At 49.0% G+C, this 14,409-nt stretch overlaps 1 long non-coding RNA gene and 1 pseudogene across 1 annotated transcript in view; one reads left to right on the forward strand and one right to left on the reverse strand.

Annotated features, from left to right (window-relative positions):
• Positions 1–14,409, reverse strand: part of LOC149345898 (uncharacterized) — a 93,853-nt gene that overhangs the window by 16,260 nt on the left and 63,184 nt on the right. The gene's annotated exons all lie outside the window — the stretch shown is intronic.
• The window catches only part of LOC149345899 (uncharacterized), a 37,227-nt pseudogene continuing 24,084 nt past the window's right edge, over positions 1,267–14,409 (forward strand).

Here is a 14,409-nt window from a genome sequence, read left to right on the forward strand (position 1 = left end):
ACACCGCCCTGCAGGAAACAACCCAACTGACCCCCTTTCAGCTTGTGTTTGGTCAGCAGGTGACCACTCCGTTGGATGCTATGTTGCCTGTTGACCCTCACTGCGACTCTGACGCTGACCTCGACGTAAACATCTTCGTTCAGTGTGCTGAGGAAGCGCGGCAATTGGCACGTCTGCGAATTAACCGTGAACAGGAGACTGACGCCGCTAGGTACAACCTTGGACGCCGTTTCGTCAGTTACGCACCCGGCGACCTCGTGCGGATTTGCACACCTGTTCGTCGCCATGGGCTTTCTGAAAAGTTGCTCCGCCGATACTTCGGCCCTTACGAAGTAGTGCGCCGCATCAGTGAAGTGACTTATGCAGTTGCTCCCGCCCCGACAGCTTGTTCATCGCGCCGGTCGTACCGAACTGAAGTCGTGCATGTTGTTCGCATGAAGCCTTATCACGACCGGCTACCTGACTGAACTGCGGTTCCCTGCAGCTGTGTTCTACCCTCTCGCTGTCTTTTCTCTCCTAGCCAGATCGTGTCGATGCTGCAGAAGAGGGGGGCAGTGATACATGCCTTCGAAGAGACAGATGTAGTGCATGCGCTAGTAGAGGAAGAAGTTGGTTGTCCCTCGCGCGCCCGCTCGAACCACTGAGGGACCGCCGCAGGTTTTTCGTCTCTGCACCGGTGTTCTATTCGCGTTGCACGCTACAATATTCTCTGTGCACTCATGTCTTCTAGGTTTACATAATGGCGTTTTTTAATTATGATGTTCAGGATGCCTGTTACTGATACTGCAATGCCACTGATGCCTTGATGTTCTTTAATAAATTGTTGTTTGTACAAAATCATTTGCGCTTTTCGTTCTCGAGCGAGCGCCCTAAGCAGCTGCTTAGCAGTCGCGCCGCTCCCCACCATACACCATGCCACATGAACAGACACATCGAAATACAAAAGCGAGTGAGCAGATCCTGTAAGTACTTAGGAAATCAAGCCTGAATGCAGCGCGGGAGCAGTTAATCACCACTATTTACAAAGCTTGGATCGAGCTAGCGGCCGCCAGGTGCCAGCACCAGGAACGTGCGAGCACCGGCCGCAACCAGCCACCTAAACGCGCGCCACCATATTGAATTTTTGGACTGACTCCATTTACCGCCTCTCCCAGGTGCCGCCACCATTGCCTTCATAAAAAAACATCCCCGTTGGCTCTATGACAGTGTCACTCCCTTGATGTCGCACCAGGCAAAGGGTGTCTAAACAGGCACAAAAGCTCGATAATGGTGCTGCACGAAGAGACCAATAACATGCCCAGCATACCAGAAGTCTCTCCAGTCTGCAAGGTGCGGATGTTAGGATTCCACTTCAACAAGGATGGGCTATCAACCCAAAACTAGGAACAGGTGGAAAGCAAATTGAGCACCAGACTTCTGACCTCAACAAACTGCACTGCCCACTCACAGCCAAGACCACCAACGTGCGAATGCTGCTCATTACCATCTTAAGTTTCAGCGCAAGCACAGCAGAACGCGGTAGGGTAAGGGAGGTAGGGAGAGAAAGGAATATGTTTAAACATGCCAACAACTAACATTTTCTTCTTTCTTGCGCAGCTTCTGCAGCTCCGAGCCGAGCATCGCATAAAACTAGACCAAGTGCTCGCCTACTTGTGGGTAACTGAGTACGCTGACACGACTGTGGTGTGACCGACTTTGTGAAGACTTTTGGCTTTTACTGAGGTAGGGTAAGGGAGGTAGGGAGAGAGAGGAATATGTTTAAACATGCCAACAACTAACATTTTCTTCTTTCTTGCGCAGCTGCTGCAGCTCCGAGCCAAGCATCGCATCGAACTAGACCAAGTGCTCGCCCACCCGTGGGTAACTGAGTACGCTGACAAAACAGTGGTGTGACCGACTTTGTGAAGACTTTTTGCTTTCACTGAGGTAAGGTAAGGGAGGTAGGGAGAGAGAAGAATACGTTTAAACATGCCAACGACTAACATTTTCTTCTTTCTTGCATAGCTTCTGCAGCTCCCGAGTCGAGCATTGCATAAAACTAGACCAAGTGCGCGCCCACCCGTGGGTAACTGAGTACGCTGACACGACAGTGGTGGGACCGATTTTGTGAAGACTTTTGGCTTTTACTGAGGTAGGGTGAGGGAGGTAGGGAGAGAGAGGAATATGTTTAAACATGCCAACGACTAACATTTTCTTCTTTCTTCCGCAGCTGCTGCAGCTCCGAGCCGAGCATCGCATCTAACTAGACCAAGTGCTCGCCCACCCGTGGGTAACTGAGTACGCTGACATGACAGTGGTGTGACCGACTTTGTGAAGACTTTTGGCTTGCACTGAGGTAGGGTAAGGGAGGTAAATGAGAGAGGAATATGTTTAAACATGCCAGCGACTAACATTTTCTTCTTTCTTGCGCAGCTGCTGCAGCTCCGATCCGAGCATCGCATCGAACTAGACCAAGTGCTCGCCCACCCATGGATAACTGAGTACACTGACACGACAGTGGTGTGACCGACATTGTGAAGACTTTTGGCTTTCACTGAGGTAGGGTAAGGGGGGTAGGGAGAGAGAGGAATATGTTTAAACATGCCAACAACTAACATTTTCTTGATTCTTGCGCAGCTGCTGCAGCTCCGAGCCGAGCATCACATCGAACTAGACCAAGTGCTCGCCCACCCGTGGGTAACTGAGTACACTGACACGACAGTGGTGTGACCGACTTTGTGAAGACTTTTGGCTTTCACTGAGGTAGGGTAAGGGAGGTAGGGAGAGAGAGGAATACGTTTAAACATGCCAACGACTAACATTTTCTTCTTTCTTGCATAGCTTCTGCAGCTCCGAGTCGAGCATTGCATAAAACTAGACCAAGTGCTCGCCCACCCGTGGGTAACTGAGTACACTGACACGACAGTGGTGTGACCGACTTTGTGAAGACTTTTGGCTTTCACTGAGGTAGGGTAAGGGAGGTAGGGAGAGAGAAGAATACGTTTAAACATGCCAACGACTAACATTTTCTTCTTTCTTGCATAGCTTCTGCAGCTCCGAGTCGAGCATTGCATAAAACTAGACCAAGTGCTCGCCCACCCGTGGGTAACTGAGTACACTGACACGACAGTGGTGTGACCGACTTTGTGAAGACTTTTTGCTTTCACTGAGGTAGGGTAAGGGAGGTAGGGAGAGAGAAGAATACGTTTAAACATGCCAACGACTAACATTTTCTTCTTTCTTGCATAGCTTCTGCAGCTCCGAGTCGAGCATTGCATAAAACTAGACCAAGTGCGTGCCCACCCGTGGGTAACTAGTACACTGACACGACAGTGGTGTGACCGACTTTGTGAAGACTTTTGGCTTTCCCTGAGGTAGGGTAAGGGAGGTAGGGAGAGAGAAGAATACGTTTAAACATGCCGACTAACATTTTCTTCTTTCTTGCATAGCTTCTGCAGCTCCGAGTCGAGCATCGCATAAAACTAGACCAAGTGCTCGCCTACTTGTGGGTAACTGAGTACGCTGACACGACTGTGGTGTGACCGACTTTGTGAAGACTTTTGGCTTTTACTGAGGTAGGGTAAGGGAGGTAGGGAGAGAGAGGAATATGTTTAAACATGCCAACAACTAACATTTTCTTCTTTCTTGCGCAGCTGCTGCAGCTCCGAGCCAAGCATCGCATCGAACTAGACCAAGTGCTCGCCCACCCGTGGGTAACTGAGTACGCTGACAAAACAGTGGTGTGACCGACTTTTGTGAAGACTTTTTGCTTTCACTGAGGTAGGGTAAGGGAGGTAGGGAGAGAGAAGAATACGTTTAAACATGCCAACGACTAACATTTTCTTCTTTCTTGCATAGCTTCTGCAGCTCCGAGTCGAGCATTGCATAAAACTAGACCAAGTGCGCGCCCACCCGTGGGTAACTGAGTACGCTGACACGACAGTGGTGTGACCGATTTTGTGAAGACTTTTTTTTGGCTTTTACTGAGGTAGGGTGAGGGAGGTAGGGAGAGAGAGGAATATGTTTAAACATGCCAACGACTAACATTTTCTTCTTTCCTCCTCAGCTGCTGCAGCTCCGAGCCGAGCATCGCATCTAACTAGACCAAGTGCTCGCCCACCCGTGGGTAACTGAGTACACTGACACGACAGTGGTGTGACCTACTTTGTGAAGACTTTTGGCTTGCACTGAGGTAGGGTAAGGGAGGTAAATGAGAGAGGAATATGTTTAAACATGCCAGCGACTAACATTTTCTTCTTTCTTGCGCAGCTGCTGCAGCTCCGATCCGAGCATCGCATCGAACTAGACCAAGTGCTCGCCCACCCATGGATAACTGAGTACACTGACACGACAGTGGTGTGACCGACTTTGTGAAGACTTTTGGCTTTCACTGAGGTAGGGTAAGGGGGGTAGGGAGAGAGAGGAATATGTTTAAACATGCCAACAACTAACATTTTCTTCATTCTTGCGCAGCTGCTGCAGCTCCGAGCCGAGCATCACATCGAACTAGACCAAGTGCTCGCCCACCCGTGGGTAACTGAGTACACTGACACGACAGTGGTGTGACCGACTTTGTGAATTGGCTTTCACTGAGGTAGGGTAAGGGAGGTAGGGAGAGAGAGGAATACGTTTAAACATGCCAACGACTAACACTTTCTTCTTTCTTATGCAGCTGCTGCAGCTCCGAGCCAAGCATCGCATCGAACTAGACCAAGTGCTCGCCCACCCATGGATAACTGAGTACACTGACACGACAGTGGTGTGACCGACTTTGTGAAGACTTTTGGCTTTCACTGAGGTAGGGTAAGGGGGGTAGGGAGAGAGAGGAATATGTTTAAACATGCCAACAACTAACATTTTCTTCATTCTTGCGCAGCTGCTGCAGCTCCGAGCCAAGCATTGCATCGAACTAGACCAAGTGCTCGCCTACCCGTGGGTAACTGCGCTGACACCACAGTGGTGTGCACGACTTTGTGAAGACTTGATTTCACTCAGCACAACTTTGTGAACACTTTTGGCTTTCACTGAGCACGATCGGAGTGAGGTGCACTTTTTCTCAAAATGTGGAGTTTTTTTTACAAATAAAAAACAACATATGAAAACCTGTTGGGCTCATAGCCGAAGCTATTGGAGGCCAATTGTTTTGTACACTTTGGCAGCACCCAAATACTCTAGTAATACTAGACGCTACAGGAAATATTGTTACCAGTGAACTGGTTGCTGTATAAGTGAACTCGACTCATGCATGATTTGTGAACGACGAACTGGCAGTGTTCTGGACGACGATGACGCTGACAGTGCGAAGCTGGGCCCTTGGAGTTTGAGCTGAGTGCTGGCCATCGCAGCACAGCCGTCAATAGACTTCCCCGCAACATCTCTTGGTGGGGGTCGCCGGTTCGAGCCGACATGTCGAAGAGCTGACCCGTCGCGATGGCTACCAATGCCACCCCCCCCCCCCCCGTCTGTGCCTGCCACACCAACTGTTGTCGTAGCCCACCCTCGCGACTCGGGCACATTCTGCGGTACAGATGGTGTGGACGTCCAGGACTGGCTCTCGCTTTATGAGCGTGTTAGCCAGCACAACAGGTGGGACGCCACACTGATGGTGGCCAATGTGATTTTTTATCTTGCTGGCACCACACGCGTCTGGTTCGAGACCCACGAAGAAGAAATTGCCACGTAGCATGTCTGCAAACAGAAGCTCTGCGACCTGTTTGGGAAGCCAGTTCCCCGTCAGCTTGCTGCCAAAAAAAGAACTTGCAGCTCGCGCCCAAACAGTGACTGAATCGTATATTACCTACATCCAAGACGTCTTGGCACTGTGCCAGAAGGTCGATAACAACATGACCGAAGATGATAAGGTAGGCCACATTCTCAAAGGCATTGCCGATGATGCCTCCCATCTTCTACTATGCTGGGACTGCTCTACGGTTGACTCCATTCTGCAGGTGTGTCGACGCTTCGAGCAGGCCAAGCACTGGCGCATTGCTCACCGCTTTGACCGCCTGCATAACACAGCTGCCAGTTCCACGTGCGAGGATCTGCTGACACTGAGGCAGCCTTCAAACCCCGACAGCGAGATTCGCATCGTGCGCCATTAACTGGAGGCTCTGGCTCCTGTTACGACCAACGCGCCCTTGTCTGAGAACACCCTCGATACGATATCACTTATTCAAGCTGTCGTCTGCCAGGAGGTCGCCAACTTGGGCATGCCCTCTAGCCACCTCGACGAACCTCGGAGTGCGAGCCCCATCTCTCCCATGGTCGCTACCGCTACGGCCTGCAACACCTTCGTCCCAAGTTACCGATACCGCAATCCAGATGAGTGGCGTACCCCTGATGACCGGCTATTCTGTTTCACGTGCTCGCGCGTAGGCCACATCTCTCGCCACTGCCGTAGCTGTTGGTCCGCACTACCCCGACCTTTGCCCTACGTTGACTGCCGCTATAACTATGGACCCCGTCGCTTTACGCGTCGGAATGACCCACCAGCGCCGAGTCCACACCGCCTCCTCGTAAATCCAGCCGCTCTCCCTCTCCGACAGCCCATCGTTCCACTCACCTCTTCCACACCGCAGTTGCTTGCCGTCCTCTGCAGGCCACTTCACGGGAAACTAGCCAGTGCAGCTCCCGGTGGTGATGCTGCAGTGGTGCCCCAGCCTGCAAATCCTCTACTGCCCCAGCCTTCGCCCTGTAATCTCCTCGACGTCTTTGTGGATGGTGTTCCTGTTTCTGCCCTCACTGACACTAGTGCCCAAGTCTCAGTTCTCAGCTCATCTTTTTGCCGTCGCCTCAAAAAAGTCCAGACTCCTGCTGCTTCTCCCACCATTCGCGTTACCGATGGCAGCACTGCTGCCGTCACTGGCCTGTGCAGTGCCCACGTCACTGTTGCCGATCATCACATCCCAGTTTTGTTCACCGCCCTCGAACACTGCCCACACAATGTTATCCTTAGTCTTTACTTTCTAACGGATCACTCTGCCCTTATCGACTGCTCCAGCGGCCTTCTTCGACTTGATCTGCCTCTCTACTCAGCCGACACACCCTCAAGCTCCACGTCCCCGATATGCGGCCCACCAGGCAGCGACAACTGCCAACTGCACAAGAGAAAGCGCTGCTCGAGCGCTCTAGCACAATGCCTTATTGGCAAAGGTTCGCTAGTAGTTTGCTAACGTCATAGCATTGCGCTTAAATAGAATGCCGAAATCCTAAATTTATCACCACACCAGTGAAATGTCTCTCCAGAGAGTCTGAACAATATTTCAAACTCATCCCCAGGGTATCATGGCGCCTGCTCACAATGCTTTTGGACCGTAGCGAACAGCTGGAATTCTCGAACTAACACCGTCGAACTCGTCATCCATTTACAGTCCATGCAACAGTCGCATAAATGATCTGGAGAGTGGTACTAGCACAATACACGGTGCACATGCGGACTGAGCTTAGTGGCTGCTGCTAGGGGCCTACAATGGCGTACTCATGGTGTATTCAGTGTCATGACTGCTCCTGCACTGCCCGAACTGGTTCTGCGCGGTCATGGCACTGCTGCTGAACTTTTCAGAACTAGTCAGACCCTGTCACTTGAGTTCACGGGTTTTAACAAGTGAAAGAAAAAAAATTTCATTTTTCAGTTCGGTGTACTTTTCTTATGTCTCTTTTACTGGTGAACAAACAGAAACATAGCCCAAGGAGCCATTCGAGCAGTTTCAACAAAGAGAGAAAAACTTGTGGAGAGTTTTACTCAGAGTCCCTTTAAATGGGTGGACTTTTTTTGGGTGGACACTGTTTTAGGGAGCATGCGGCAATTAATACTGTTTTTGTAATTTACACACGAAATGTAACCAGATTTTGCCCACATATGCAACTTTTTACGTTGATTTTGAAAACTGCATTTAATTTTAAGCTAGGTGGCACAGTAGCAGTTACAGTGAACACCTTCATAAAGTCATCCCAAGTCATTAAATATTCAATAAAGTTCACAAGTCATTTATGTCAGCATGTTAAAGGGACACTGAGGAGAGCACTATTTATTTTTTTATAGCAAAATCCGATAGTTCGGCATGTCATGGCTTTGTTGCCACTTGGCCGGCAGCGAAAGATGCATTTATTTTTAAGAAATTTGGATTCGAAGTTGAAAAAGTTTTTCTCGCCGCTCTGATTCAAACTTGGGATTCGTCTATGACGACACAGGACTAAGAGACGTGAAACATGACGTGCACATGACGTAACGCAGACTCCGTGATTTCTGGCTGCCAGCAGTGCGGCCTAGCAGCAGCCGAAAAGAAAGCTACCGCTAGCGGAATACCGGGAGCCCGCCTACCGCCGGAAAACAGGCGCTGATTTGTCCCGATGCTTCAGGAGCGCGCGTAGCAGCCGGGCACGTGGCGCCATCTGGCGACGTCAAGGAGATTTGCACATGCATTGGCTGCGCCTCAGTGATGCATGGTATCTCGGTTCCTGGTGTTGCTAGAACCATTCGTTCTAGCAACACTGTTTTGTCCTATGATCTCATCACGCTTGTACTTGCGAGTTTGGCCTGTGGCGGCGATACCTGTATTTTGGTTCTTGCTCTTTTCTACGTTACAAGAGCTTTGTTGTAAGTATGAGTGGCGTTTTTGTAATCAGGAGCTGGTATTCTGTCGATACAAGCCAACTTCAATTTCTCCTCAGTGTCCCTTTAATAAAGCCCTGTTCTGTGCAAAAAGGCGTTGTGTTTTTCTTTAGATTCCCAGAGCTCATGGAAAACTGAAGGATGCATATTTACATGGCAGCGTTTCTTACAAAAATTACTTTCACAAAGTACTGCATGTGTACATAGAAAAATGAAGTGCATTATTGCACTAGAAGTAATTTTACTGTAATCCGTTATGAAAGGCCAAAATGATGAGTGACCGCAATCACAAAAGAAATGAGAGCTGAGAAAACCAACCTTAAAGTTTATTCACTTGTATGCGTAGTTTATTACCTCATGTCCCTGCTTTTTGTTAGATTTGTGAGATAGCAGTCAACTGGAGTTCTGACCTATCCTCTTCAAGGTCGTAAATAGTGTGGTATTCTATCACTCGAAACCTGCAGAATTTGTGAAGCATGATTCGCTCATAATTTTCAATGACCATACATAAAAAGGAACCTCATTTTCCGACTTTATGCCGCATATTTCACAACAATATTTTTCATCATGAGACAGAAGAAGGCCTGAGGGCTACAAAAAAATAAGTTGCGATTGAAAATTCTGACTAAGCTACCAGCACAGCAACGCACTGTTTTTCAGTTCTCCTGCCAGACACCAGACAAGGACACTGTTAAGACAATATGAAACGGTCCCTCTGTATAAAGGAACCACAGCTGGCATCCACAGCACCGAGTCTCTGAGGCACTCCGAGAGCGCCCCCGTTGTTGGGTTACCAGTCCAGAGACCTCGCACTTGGATGCAGCACAGATCTTAACCAGAGGCAAGGAAACCATGAATGAATGGAACTAGCGTTAATTATTTGTGCATTTCAGTCGAGAGCCACTGGTAAGCAAAGCAATCCGGTTACTTTTCATACACCCTCCTTCCAAGTGTGGCTTCCGATGTGTAGTTGCATGTTCGAACAAAATCACCGAGGCCAATGATACAGTGAAAGTAGCGGTGTGGTTTGATGCTTTCCTGTTCACCTCCTTTATTTTGTACAAATAAACTGCCGTTACATTTTCTCTCAGCTGAGGCGTTTTGCCAGTTCCTATGTGAGGGCGTTGGCAATGAATTAAGGCTGAGAGGTAAGTCTAGGCATAGGCTGGATGAGGCGTTCGGCATTGACTAAGGCTACTGCGTAGCACAGTAGTCAATATTTGAACGCACACTGGCTTATTTCATTCATTTCGAATGAAACACTACCCAGACTAGTCTTCTCTTTAGGCAACATTTACATGTCAGGGTAGAATGAATGCCAGTAAGACTGGTAAGCACCCTATGAAATGCTGTGCCTGTAATGAGACCATATAAATAATTGTATGCTACTCTCTGTTACAGCTGTATCCACACATAATGGTTGAGTGGATGGTTGAGGAGGATGACTGGGAGCAACTACTCACCGACCTTGACACTTCAAGCAGCTCAGAAGAAGAGAGTGATGCTAGCGAGCCTGTGCGTGCTAACGGCGCTTCAACAAGCTCGTCGTGCTCCTCCATAAAGTAATGCCTCCCAAGTAAGCCGAAGCGCTGGGGCTTCAAGGTGTGGGTGAGAGCAGGAGTGCATGGCTACATTTATCGCTTCGAGGTATACCAAGGGGCAACTGGTGGGCGAGCCAAAGTTTCAACCGAATTTGGTACGGCCGGAGACGTCATCAGGCTGCCCGAGGGACTTGAAGAGAAAAACCATAAACTTTTTGCCGATAACTTCTTTACATCTACGGCCCTTGTCCGGTAACTCAGAGAGGATGGAACAATGTTTGTTGGGACATGGCGCGCAAATCGGATGGAAAGGGAAGTACATCAATTTGAACCTCAGCAGACAACATCACAGTGACAAGGTGGCTGGACAACTAGCTTGTTCATGTTGTTTCCAGTAGGACGGAAAGCTGGGCAGGTTGGTTTTCAATTGTACTAGCCATACTGGCACAGCGCGAAAGACGCAGGCGGGTGTAGTGTATTGTATTCCCCTGTCCTGTGGTAAGACGTATATTGGGCAGACGGGGCGTTGTGTGAATACACGCCAGATTGAACACCGTGATTAACGGGAGAAACCGCCCAGTTCCAATCTTATTCTTCACTGTCAGGGTTGTAGTGGTTGCCTTCCAGACCTTAAAGACACGCACTTACTATACGACAATGAAATCAACTATCACGCGAAGTGCTCGAAGCCTTCCATATTCGAGAAGAAGGGGAAAGTGCGTGGCAAAACCTTCGATAAACCTTCACAAAAATGAGATTGCGTTCTTGCAGACGGTGTTTCTGACACAAGAATGAATTTCAGTGTGCTTCTAACAAACGTCACCTGGTTGTGTTCTTTGAGAGGATTGCGGCAAGTTCTAATCTCGAGCAGATATCTGGGTTTGGCTTTTTTTCCGTGAGTGTACACTTTTTGTTTGTGCTATTTCTGATCTATAAAGGTAGTCCTTTCTGAATAAAAAATCCAGTTGTTAGTCAGCGCCGTGTTGTCCTGCCTTCCCTTGCGTCTGTCTTTCGCGCTGTGCCAGTATGGCTAGTACAGTTGTTTCCAGCTCTGCAGGACGGTACAACAGAAAATAGAGCAAAGTAGTGCATGTCACCAGGCCGCACTCCGTGGAAGTTTACAACAAACACATGGGAGGTGTCAACCTCATGGATTCCTCGATTTCAAGGTATAGAAATGACGTCCGGAACAAGAGGAGCTACATGAGAATGTTCTGCCACCTACTAAGTGCAGCAGTTGTGAACCCTGGATTGTGTGGAGGTGGGACAAAGGTGCGGAGCATTATATGGACCAACTTGAGTAACGAAGTCACGCTGCCAAGGCGCTCATATTTCGCGACACAGAGCTCGAAGCGATAAGGCCGGCCATCCAACAATCCTTCGCCAGCGCCTATAAAAAAAGAGTGCTCCACCATGTGTCCCTGGAAAAGATGATGGACGGTGGGCGCCATTTCCCAAAAGAAGAGCGACCAAAAGCACGCCAGCCGCTATCGATGTCTCGCCTGCCGCAGCAAGAAAAGGTACCTCTGCGGTCGCTGCAACATCCCTCTCTGTCCTGAGTGATTCGGGTCCTTCCACAGTGTTAAGCGGAATGTGCAAGACCGATCGTCAGCATTTCAATTTGGATTGTAACTGTTTCTTTCAGTGTTCTAGTATGAACGCTCAATAAGTTTGAGTCATAGATATATCCTGTGTACGTAAACCAGAGACTAATGTCAGCTTACAGCATGTTGTCCTCATTTGGGGACAGATCAGAAATGTGATACAGAGGCTCTTGATTACTTGCAATAAAATTTTTCGTAATCTTTATGGCCTCTAGTAACACTTTTAAGCAAAAAATTTTTTTTAACCTCTGGATTCAATTCATGCACGAGAGGGTTAAAATAGGTGTTTCAGCGTGAATACCAGCACAGGAGTGACACACCTGTGCCAGTATGTTGCTGCGCCTTGCGAATGCGTTAGCGGTAGGTGCTTCGTAGAAATCTGCCAGGAGCGTTATCTTCCTATGCCTTGGTGCCTTATTCTTTAGACTACTGGGTTTTAGCACTTTTCCGCATTTTTTTTCAACTGTTTTATTCATTCGCATACCCAAGAATTTTTGCGGGGCGGAGCGGGATGCATGTCTAAAAGCAGGCCTACACGCAATGCATGATGATGTCATGGCTGGGCACTTGGGGTTTGCCAGGACCCTAAACCGCGCCAAAGAACGTTTTTACTGGCCAAAAATGCGTCGCATGGTTCAGTGCTACGTGGCCACCTGCATGCAGTGTCAGTGGTTCAAGCTTCCCACAACTTCTCTGCCGGGACGGCAGCGTTCTGTGAGACCGCCAAGCACACCATATGAGCAAGTGGGTCTTGATCTGCTCGGCCCGTTTCCCCGCTCACCCAACAGTAACCGCTGGGTCATCGTGGGCGTTGACCACTTCACCCGTTACTGTGAAACTGCCGCCCTACCTTCCTTCCGCCACCACTGCTGAAGTCTCTTTCTTCTTCATGCTGATGCTGTCATCCTCCGGCATGTACCTCCTCGAGTTGGTATCAGTGACCGTGGTTGCCAGTTTACAGCAGACATTGTGGAAGAGCTTCTGTGCCTTTGTTCATGCTATTTTCATCACTCAACGCCATACCACCCCCAGATGAATGGACATGTTCAACGTACCAATCGGACACTTATGAACATGCTTGCCATGTATGTCGATTCCCGCCATCAGAACTGGGATGACGTGCTTCCCTTCACTGCATATGTCTATAATACGTCGAGGCATGAAACAATTGCTTATCGCCCGCTCCTGCTTTATGCCTGTCTGCCTCGAAGCTCCCTCGACAGCATCTTGCCTTTTTCTCTCGACACCGAGCCTTCTATTGCAAGCACTCTATGTCGCGTTGAAGCAGCCTGTAGGCTTGCCCAGATACACACCTTGGCATCGCAGGATCACTCTAAGCAGCGTTACGACCGCAGGTGCAAGGATGTCTGCTACTTGCCAGGCGACGTTGCATGGTTGAGGACACCTATCCGCAAGCGTGGTTTACCCCAAAGGCTGCTGTCCCACTACACAGGCCCATTCATTGTTCTAGCGCGTCTCAATAACCTGAACTATGTGGTCTCTCCCCAACCTACACAACGACGCCGCTCACGGAAAACCAAAGTCGTGCATGGCGCATGGCTAAAGCCCTTCCACTCTCGGGACCCATATTGATTGACTGGCCCAGAGGGCTTCGTTTGCGAATGGGGAAGTGTCACGCGCTACGCATGGGCCTTGAGAAACGATGAAGAAGTGCGCACGCAGAAAAAGAGGAAGTTCAGTATCCTGCCGCTGACGCACCAGGCTCGAGTCAACCTGCCTATAATAGCCTTTGTGAATAGAACCTGTACCAATATTTCTGTAGGCAGCACAGAAGACAGCAGCTCAGAAGAGACGTAAAAAGACCAGCACAGCACACAGGGATGGCTGCAAACAGCAGTGAAGAAACTGCAGAGCTCAGCAAATAAATTATATTCATGAATTTTTTGCATTTTTTCGCGCAGCTTGACCAGCTATAACTTTCTCAGAATGTACTCAAAACATCAGATATTGCCCTTCTGAGGCTGTTCTCAGGATGTCCTGAGGTTGGACATGAGGACCTTTTCAATACATTTTGAGGATCATTTGAGGACATCCTGAGGAAAGAGAATGTCCTCAGAAAAGTATCCTCAGTATGTCCTCAGCATATTTCAGTGTTGTCTGGGTATCCTGAACTGTTTCGACTCCTAGCTCCAACCTTCTTTCCGCTTCTGTGGCTCAGTGGCTTTGGAGCACAATTGACTTAGTGGGTTCGAATCCTGGCCATAACGGGCGCGCTTTGACTCCAGCGAAATGCATAAACGGGCCTATACTGAGAGTGCTGCGGATCTTCCAGTAACCAAAATTAATCCACAATTTCCACAGCAGTGTGCCTAATGGCTCAGAGCATTGCTTTCATATATAAAAAGTCACTCAATCAGCATTTTTTTTTTTTCAGACAGCGATGACATGGATATTGACGCCACATCTTCAGCAAGCGGCCATTCGAAGATCGAACTGTCATCGAAATATATTCAGGCGGACTTGCCCAGGGATACGTGCAACAAAGGGACAATGACAGGAAGTCTACTCAGGCACTGCGGCAATATTGACGCCAGCGCTCGTGCAGATGGAAGCGCCTCTCAAGAAGAAGAGGAAGTGTGTGTGTGAAAGTGATCTGGAAGCACACGTCTGTTGACCCGCTGTTGACCCTCAGCCGCTGATTACCAACGTGACA

Source organism: Amblyomma mixtum, chromosome 4 (genome assembly GCF_055824585.1).
Source record: "Amblyomma mixtum isolate Tamu chromosome 4, ASM5582458v1, whole genome shotgun sequence".
In the NCBI taxonomy this organism is placed as follows: domain Eukaryota; kingdom Metazoa; phylum Arthropoda; class Arachnida; order Ixodida; family Ixodidae; genus Amblyomma; species Amblyomma mixtum.